Below are 9,770 nucleotides of genomic sequence, written 5' to 3'. Positions count from 1 at the left end.
GCCAGAGACCGTACTTGCGAAGCAAAATACACGAGTGAAAGAATTGTACAATGCTTTCCATTCTCGACTCAGTGGCGTACTAGATAGCGTGACCACCCGCCCAGGAGAATACTAAGCACGAGACCGCTGATCCAAAGGGGCTGCTTTATGCAACTTTCTCTTTCTTTTGTGCCATAAACAAACCTTTTATCCTTTAAAATGTGCAAATTAGATCTTATCCTCATTTTTCTAATTTCTCACATCTAAGCCAGTATTGCAAATACTGGTGAAATGTGGTCTATATGTGAAGATTTAATCAACATCCTCATACCCAAATTTAGCCTTGTTCTAGCCTAGTCATCAGGTTTGCAATTGACGGCTATTACATGTTTATTACACAGAAAGTTGCTTGCTGGGTAGTGTATACAGCTCATCCACCGCCTCTATACAACCCCCAATATCAATTGCCTTACGTCATACCACAAACGATATGAATCATAGGCTATGTAGGCTATAGCAAAGTAGATCAGCGCTAAGCCATTACCCATAGTTCAAGTGTGTTGCGTGAGGTCAGTACGTCTACCACTCTTTGATACCAGAGACAGTGTTTACCTGATGACTTGAAGACATAGCTGGTAAGTTTTGCTCGCATACAAGCTCTCACAAGGAAAAAAAAAAGTGGTTTCCATGATTTTACAGTATTCCTTACAATATTTAAGTAGTATGCTAGACTGGCAATGGAATTACTCTAACTGAAAAAGTCCGAATCACCTTGTCATAATTCTACAAGCAAGCTCACGTGAAGCCATTACCGAAGTTTACAGCCAAGTTGCAGTTGCTGTGTTCGAGTTGGAATTATAATACGTTACAATAAGTTGAGGTGAACCGTTCACTTTTTCATAAAAGCCTTAAAATAGGTGGTCAGTTGTATTGTTGTGGCCCCTCAACATTTTTAGAAATGGTGCCATCGAAAAAACGCGTAATGGCGGTTACGACGCTTTTTTTTTTCTAACAACTGTAGCCCACCTGCCAGCCTGACCTTCCAGTCATTGCAGGCAATGAAAGACAAGGGATTAATATCACAGGAGTGGTCTGACCAGTGTGAGAGCATGCATAAAGCTGCCTTAGAAAATGTAGTGGACACAGTATACCCCCTCTTTTATGGTGACATGGGATACTCCAAAAGATGGGTGTTCTTCTCTATATATACTGGCCAGATGGATAACTGGTGCAAATGTGGGCGCACTAGAGTAACCTTTGACTCAGTGTCTGGTAAGTGGAACTGCCAGTGTAGAGGGACTGGGAAATCACATTGTTGTCTCCACCGCATGCTGGCAATGTGGTGGATCTTTCAGGAATCCCCAGATCTTCTCCTGCCTAATTCAGACATCCTGATAAATGACATAGACGATCTGGAAACAGAAATACACATGTTGGAAGCTGAAATTTCAGCGTATGCCGAAAATGACAGAAATGTATGTCAAATGACCAACTATTTGTATACTAAAAAGAAAATCCCACCACTCCAGGAGCTACCAGTGGATCTCAGAAGTAAAGAGAAGGATCCCCCCAATGTTTTCTTTCCAGAAGAGACCACTTGCCCATATTGTCCGGGACCCACACCACCAGATCTACTGCCCTACAACATTATTACCACTCAGGCAACTGTTTATGGCTACACATACATTAAAAAAAGCAAGTGATGTTGATAGTTTAAAAAACATGCATCTGTTTCTGTCTGTCCTTTCTGACTGTCTGTCTGTCTGTCTGTCTATCAGTCATTATGTTACACATACTGTACATATTAAGTCTTCATCTGTGTTTGTTTGTCATCTTGTTTTCATTTGGCCCTAAATGATCTACAGGTATCTCCGTGGCCATCAAGCAGTGTCCCCTATGCAAGAACCATGTGCGTTTTCAGGACTACAAGTCTGGGTTCCACAATTTCAATGACCGTGTCTTCCTGACCCTCCCGTTATGTGAACTTCTGCTTTCTGCATTGACCGTAAGTGTTAATGTTTAGAGTGAAAATCTTTATTGAACGTCATCTGTCATGCAAATAATGATGAACTACTGCCAGGGGCCTTTGTTCTTTATTTTAAGCTACTTTTCATTGAAATTAGACACTATATAATGCTTTACGTGTTATGACATCATTAAATGTACTAACTCTCTATTTTAAGTAGTCGTTGAGGTTATTGGTAACAGAAAAGTTATGTCTCAGGACTGTTGTGTGTGACAACAGCAATTGGATGTATTTTTTTGACTCAGGTTTTTATGCATTTCTCAGAACAAAACCGCTCCTGGTCGCATGCCGTCAACCCTGTCATTCTTCAATGACAACCGTTTCCACCACCAAACTGTTCGAAGAGCTTTTCACCACTTTCTGTCATTGACAGACTTCAGATTCATGTTCAGTTGTTACCAGTGTGGGGACTGCCCTCCAGTTGTTATCGCAGATGCAAACTGGAAGGTAGCCTTTGACATACCAGGTGAGCCTGCAGTGTATACATGAACATCTAACTAAACTTAGTGTTGTTTGCAATTATGCTAATTATCAATAACAGCTATTGTTTATATCATTCTACACTGCTGTTGCAAATATGATGACTTTTTGCAGTCTCTACATTAGAAGAGGCCTGATCCAGAGGTTCTCACAGAAGAAGACCTCAGCATCAACATCAACAGCGCATGGGAACAGCTAGACAGTAAATGATCGCCGAGGGGTTTATATCAGGTTAGTTTATTGCATTAGACATTTAAAGTTCCTATCCTAGGCCCCATAACCACATTTACATGACAAGACAAAAATGGCTCAAGGAAAGGGGATGGGTTTGTCAAACAGAAACTGTTAACATTTGATTTACATTGTTCTTGTACGGAAAATTGAAAACACTTTTGGCATAACTTTGATTTGTTTTTATAAGCTACAAGTGAACTTTTGTGAGGTAATTATTAGCTTATCTGTGTACCTTCATATCAATCAATTGCCTATTCTGAAACGAAAACTGGAAAAAAGAGTGTTCTTTTAATTATGGTTTGTCATCTAATTTGAAAAAGGGAGATATCCTCGCGTTTTCACAAAATACAATAGAATTTGGTAGAATAAGACTAAATTTTTTTTATCACTCACAACCCTCATTTTTCTTCTAAGTATGCATCCAAAAGAATTGAATGGCCTGTACAGAAAATTCACACTGATCTCTCATCACTTGCCTGTGGCCAAAATTATAATCAAAGCTGGACAGGACTATACATACCTGTTATAAAAGTTTACCACATCGTTGCTCGCTTATGCCACAAGAGGGAGTATACCCTTAAGTGAGTTCTGTCCAGAGTAAACTGTTATTCACATAATTCATTTGATATAAAAAGTGCATACAGATCACAGCCATCAGTCCACAACAACGATCATGAATGCTTCCAGTACACTTTTTGCTAGAAATGCTCATTTAAAATCAGCCCAATTTCATATTTTGTAGTAATGAATATAGGACTTTTCTGTTGGCTTACTGCACATGTACTGATTTACATTTTATTTTTGGGACCAAGGTGCTGTCTTCTGTGTTGTTATTTCTTTGAGGGGATTTGTATGTTTTCCCTCATTTAAAGTCACTTATTGTGCATTTTAAGTTTTGTCAAGGTAGCCAGGACTGTGAGTGAGCTAAAGAAAAAACACGTTATTCAGAGTAACCGGAAAACAGTATAATTGGACATACATATCACACGCAGTACACAGGCCTGCATATCTATAAATTACATAGAGTATGTTGTTAATGTTAATGAAAGTTATTTTTATCATTTAAAAATATCCCCAGGTACATCAACTAGAAACCCATATGAGACCAAGACATCATACTCAACATTGGCTCCTTGGATGGGGGAGGATGTTAGAAAGGGGGACATGCTGCCAAAAACAGAGGCAAAGAAAGGCATGAAAAAAGGAAAGAAGATTCAAAAGTGCCAGCAAAGCAGTTGGATGAAGACACGATTCTGTCCCTGCTTGAATTGAAGAAGGTGTGTTATATTGAAAATGTCAGTAGTTATTTTCGTCATTTATATTGTCTAAACAATGTAATACAAAAAAACTACTACTGTCCAAAACACCCACAGCCTCTAAAGAAAGACCTGCAAGAGGCCTGTAATGCACTTGGTGTCAGTGATGAGGGATCTGTCACTGACCTCGTGAACAGATTGGAGGAGCTCGTCAACTTCAAGGAAGTGTACCCAAAGCTTTTCTTGAAGCTGCAAAAGACTGGAGGTTAGACTTCAAAATGAGATGTCTTTAAAATGATTATGTGTCGTTGGTCTTTTTTTCTATGTTTATGCTTTCTTTTATTATTTACAGGTGGAGTACTGCATTTCTCTTGCCCTCATGGAGTGGTCTACTATTTGAACTTTTTGTTCTGGACTGAGTCCGCTAGGGACCATGTTGATGGTTTGCTTAGTTTTAAAGCATTCCCAACATGCTATATCTCAGATGTGTCTGGCCAAGTTGCCAGACACATGAACAATCGAAGCAGGGCGATTGTGTCCACCAACCACAGACAATTTGGCAAGTGCAGCAGAAAAGAAACTCCAAATTGAAATGGCCTGGGTAAAAAACCTCAGTACACATTCCCCCTTACAACCACCAACAAAAAACGATGACCGATGGATACTGCCCCATCCAGTTACCAAAACCACTGAGAGGTACGCATTGTACGACCGTTTCCACCAGAAGAGACCAGAGGAAAGTTTAAGGAGTTTGAACTTGTGCCCCAATTTACGCTCCAAAATAAATTCATCTGTAGCAGAACAGCTGAATCGCGAGTTAGCAGCTACCAGGTACTCGCTCACCCAAATGAACGAGGTACATTTCAAGCAGACAGTGAGGATTTTGTTGGAGATGCACAACTGCTGCATTAACAACAAATTCCTTGATGACATCAGAAAACTGTCATCCGTGCCCCTGACATTGGGTCCGCTGGGCACACTGGTCTTCAGGTCTTCAGGTTTGTTTACATGTTTTCAACAGTGGTCAAATCAAATCAAATCAAATTTTATTTGTATAGCCCAAATTCACAAATCACAGTTTGCCTCAGAGGGCTTTACAATCTGTACAGAGACGACACCCTCTGTCCTTCGACCCTCGATTCGAGTGAGGAAAAACTTGCCCCAAAAAAAAGCCCTTTTAACAGGGGAAAAAAAAAATGCGGAAGAAACCTCAGGAAGAGCCACAGAGGAGGGATCCCTTTCCCAGGACGGACAGACGTGCAATAGATGTCGCATGTACAGAGCAGATCAACGAGATCACGATGTATACAATTATAATGGATGGTTGACAGGAATGAAAGCACATAAAGAGGCATCACAGCAACAACAATGAAATGCACATGGAAATGTGATTACTAGTGATAACAGTAGTAGTGGTTAACGGTAAGGATAGTATGTAGTATTGCATTACAATAATAGTAGTGGAACGTATGTAACAGAGATATGACTAATATTAGCGACAGTAGTGGTGGGTGTCAGGCAGGGCCATGGCAGTAGGCGCATCCATAATCAGGCAGGGCCATAGCAGTAGGCGCATCCACGATCCACGAACCGGGCGCGGCCAGGATCCATGGGAGCCTGTAGGACTAGAGAGCACAAGGACTCCGGGGAAGAAGTGAAGTCAGTGACATGCAGCAATGGGGCATGTATACAGGCATAATGTATACAGATGGAGAGGAGAGGAGGAGAGAGAAGCTCAGTGTGTCATTTGTCCCCCGGACTAGGCCTATAGCAGCATAACTAAGAGCTGGTCCAAGACAGGCCTGGGCCAGCCCTAACTATAAGCTCTATCGAAAAGGAAGGTCTTAAGTCTACTCTTAAAGGTAGAGAGGGTGTCTGCCTTCCGGACCAAAACAGGAAGATGGTTCCACAGAAGAGGAGCTTGATAACTGAAGGCTCTGGCTCCCATTCTGCTTTTGGAGACTTTAGGAACTACAAGTAAGCTTGCGTTCTGGGAGCGCAATGCTCTAGTTGGGTAATAGGGTAGTATGAGCTCCTGGAGATATGATGGTGCCTGACCATTAACAGCTTTGTAAGTGAGGAGAAGGATTTTAAACTCTATTCTTGATTTCACAGGGAGCCAGTGCAGAGAGGCCAATACAGGAGTAATATGATCTCTTTTCTTAGTTCCTGTCAGTACACGTGCTGCAGCATTCTGGACCAGCTGGAGACTCAAGTGGTGTGTTTAGTATATGGGAGTAGAAATATAGGAGTTGTATTATAAAAAACATTGTGACACTATGAACCACCCGCACAACTATGACAGTGAAAAACTAAAATTCTGTATTTCTGTGATCACAGCACACAGGATGCAACCTATTGCATTGCTCTTCCATTATTTAACAACCGAGGACATGCAATACACCCTTACATTATAAATAACACCGCTGTTAAGGAATAGTGCCTTTATACATGTGTAAAGACCAAATAATAATATATGGGACACTGCCACTTCCACCGCAGTGGGACACTGCCACTTCCACCGCCACCTATTGCTGTTCCAGCAGACAAGGTCCAAGACATCACTTTTCAGGCCAGCAACTACAGCATATCTGAAGAGGACAAGGTTAGTAGCTGCATCTGATGTTTTTCACATAAAAACAGTTTGAAAATCGTACAATGTGAACATAACTTTTCTCATTTTGTACTTCCATAATGATTATGAATTGTATAAGCTAATAGAAAACACTGCTGTTTGTAGAGCACTTTGAAAAGTCTTCTAACTGGATCTCGGGACGAAAATCAAGTTTTGACTAAAATCGGGAGAAAGTTCCAGATTTCAATAAAAGACATTAAGAGTGTTTGCCCTCTGGATTTACTGGACGACACCTCATGGACGATGCCGTGGCTGACAGATGATGTGAGTATGACAGTACTGTTAACATTATTAAATCTATTAAGACGTATATGTTTACAGTCAGACATGCAGTCTGACTAAAGATAAATGCTGTGGCTCATGTCAGTGTGCACTCAAGTGTGTGGTGACAATTTTTATGTGCTAAATCCTGCAAAAACTGATATCACCATCTTTTTTATTCAGGCTGTCAATTTCAGAGTGGCACAGATTACACGGGCCTGCAGTAAGGTAATATGAAGTACTTGTGTGTATGCTTTTGTCAATTCTGAACAAACACAACATCCTCAGTAAAGGTAGGAGACAGTAACACTTATAAATCTTTATCCCCACTGCACAGTCTGTGAGTTTGGCTCACTTTGACAACATTCTGTGGAGTCGGGACTGGATAAGAAATGGCCATGTCCAGGACAAAACTGTCAAACACTTAAAGGTGGGTTTGCCATTCTTGAAAGATGTATGTCTTTACAATCTGTCTTTTTAACATGGACATTTAATACTGAAATCGCTATTGTCTCCACTGCACTAGACTGCAGACCGAATATTTCTGCCAAGGCTTGTGGGTCACAGCACTCCTGAGACTGGAAACCACTTTATCCTTTGGGTAGGCCAACATGACAGCACATCAACCATGTCATAAAAATGATGTTAAACACATGTATATCACTATAATTATTCAAAAGAGATGCTTGGACCATGTTTGCTGCAGCAAAGTGTTAGCAACATGTTAAATTTGTGTGTAATTTTACTTCAAGAATTAAAGTGAACAGCAGGTAAACAGTAGCCAAAGTAGTATAAAAGTTATCACCCAAACATGCATTCAGAATGAAGAATGCAATAAACATATGATGCTATATTTGAAATACTATGCAAGAAATGTTTAACACTTATATTAATAAATAACACAAATAATAAGTGTAATGTGAGACATTTTATCAGTTACTAAAGGGGAGTTTTGCATTCCCCCATGGTAGTTGAGCTCATATTTGACATGTAAATATGCATTTTTATCTTTTAAGAAGACAATCATATTTACTCAAGTCCAGCATATAAATATAGGTCTCACACAGTGGACATGCTGCAATAAAAAAGTCATAGAACATTAGGTAAGAACATTTGTAATGATGTACTGTATAATTGATATGTTATTTTGTATAGCCTTAATGGTGTGATAAGACAGAGACTGATGGACAATATATAAATGTATAAATGCACCGATAACTTGGTTAGAAAGTTATCACTGTGGCTATCAAAAGCATTACTTTTTCTCTGTAAGACAAAACAAAAGATGTAACTGCAGATATATGTGCTTCTGGTATCTTTATGACTTAGGTACTAGACTTCTCAAACAAAGAATTGAGATTGTACGATTCTTTGAGGATTCAAACAACAATGACAGATGACGACATGGCTCTTCTGAGGTGAGAAGTGAAGACACAAAATTCAGAGGGTGGTTCAAAAATTTAGGCAAGGGAATTACTGTCATAGAAATGTGACCCCTTATGTTTTGTTATCAAAGTAATGTCTTCAGAAACCACGGAGGTCTCAAGGGATGGAAGGTCACATTCCCAAAGCAGTGGAGGCTGAGAGACCATGATAACTGTGGGATCTTTGTGTGCTCGGTAAGTAAACTGTTTCAGCTTTGTAGGAGCTGTCATCATTTGTAAAACACACAAACAGGATGACAACAAGAAATAACTGTTTTGTATGCCATTTGTGACTATGATTTTATCCCAAAAAAAGGCAGCTGAGAATGAGGTCCAAAACAGAGATGTCAGCAATGACGATCTCTCCCTCAACCAGTGTCGAACTCTAAGAAGACACAATGCGGCTGAGATGATAAAAGGCCTGAGTGTTCAGGTCAGATATATTAAACTTTTCGCTTAAAGCCAATGTTTACTCAAAGAGAATTCAGAGTAATGTTATTTATGTTTTTATTTTTTTATTTTTTGTCATTCACACAGACTTTCCCACTCACCAAAGAAGACCTGGAAAAAATAAAATTTGAGGAGGACAGGATTCAGCAACAGGAAAAAAAAGCAAGCGACTCCAACTGTCATTGCTTAGCCCGGGAAAAACAAGCCTGCGTGTTTCAGCGGGTAACTGGCTCAAAGAGGTATTGAAGAAAGAAATTGAACAGCAATACGCAGCATTTGTGTAATGATTAATGCCAGGTGTTTGATACAAAAGTAGAGCATAATAAAGGTGTCTACAGTTTTAAGATAAATATAGTCGAATAAGCTGATAGACTGTTTCGATTTGTCTTGTAGAACACTCCACAGTCAAGTGAAAAACTTTTCTTGGCTCGAGTGTAAAAGCTGTGGAGGTTGGATACATTTTGAATGCGCAGGTGTGCAAGGAGACTGGACCACCAGAGAGTTCCATTGTGGTTGTGATCGCGACATGACTACATATCTGTAAGTATATGACACATGCTCATGTTCCATTAAATAACCTAAAAAAAAAAATTAAATAAATAAAAAAAACCTAATAAAATATCTCAAATAATTTGCTGTAATTTTATCGTTCTGTCATTACTGTATGAAATATGACCATAATTTGTTGAACAGTGATGTTTTTAAATTGTGCTAGTAGTACGGTACTTTAGCAAGCTGACTTTCAAAGAAATTACAATGTTTTTAAGTGTTGTCCTCCAGCTCAAAAGTCAATTAGGAACATTTTCTCAAATACATGTCTTTGCTATATTGCAATTACAAGCCGACCTCATAGTTCATGCTTTTACTTCTTGCAGGGATAAAGATATTGTGGAATCCACCCAGGCAGACAGCATTTTGACTGACAAAGAGATCAAGGTATTACTGACAGATTTCCCTTTTTGGGTTTGGGGTTTGGTTTGAAAGAATAATGACATCCTTTTTCAAACCTGACATGTTGCTTTTTA

At 39.5% G+C, this 9,770-nt stretch overlaps 3 long non-coding RNA genes across 3 annotated transcripts; all 3 read left to right on the top strand.

Moving 5' to 3' along the window:
• Positions 1–1,286: 1,286 nt before the first annotated feature.
• LOC311253665 lies at positions 1,287–2,698 on the top strand. The gene is made up of 3 exons (XR_014621776.1): positions 1,287–1,984; positions 2,270–2,471; positions 2,600–2,698. It is a non-coding gene; the product is annotated as an uncharacterized lncRNA (long non-coding RNA).
• Positions 2,699–3,943: 1,245 nt separating this feature from the next.
• On the top strand, positions 3,944–4,985 carry LOC311253671. The gene is made up of 3 exons (XR_014621780.1): positions 3,944–3,996; positions 4,093–4,240; positions 4,328–4,985. It is a non-coding gene; the product is annotated as an uncharacterized lncRNA (long non-coding RNA).
• A 3,954-nt stretch (positions 4,986–8,939) lies between these two features.
• LOC311253667 lies at positions 8,940–9,681 on the top strand. Its single transcript, XR_014621778.1, has 3 exons — positions 8,940–8,984; positions 9,139–9,285; positions 9,621–9,681. It is a non-coding gene; the product is annotated as an uncharacterized lncRNA (long non-coding RNA).
• The last annotated feature ends 89 nt before the right edge of the window (positions 9,682–9,770 follow it).

Source organism: Pagrus pagrus (assembly GCF_965226575.1).
Source record: "Pagrus pagrus genome assembly, contig: HAP1_SCAFFOLD_31, whole genome shotgun sequence".
Lineage (NCBI taxonomy): Eukaryota > Metazoa > Chordata > Actinopteri > Spariformes > Sparidae > Pagrus > Pagrus pagrus.
This window is presented reverse-complemented; position numbering and strand designations above follow the sequence as displayed.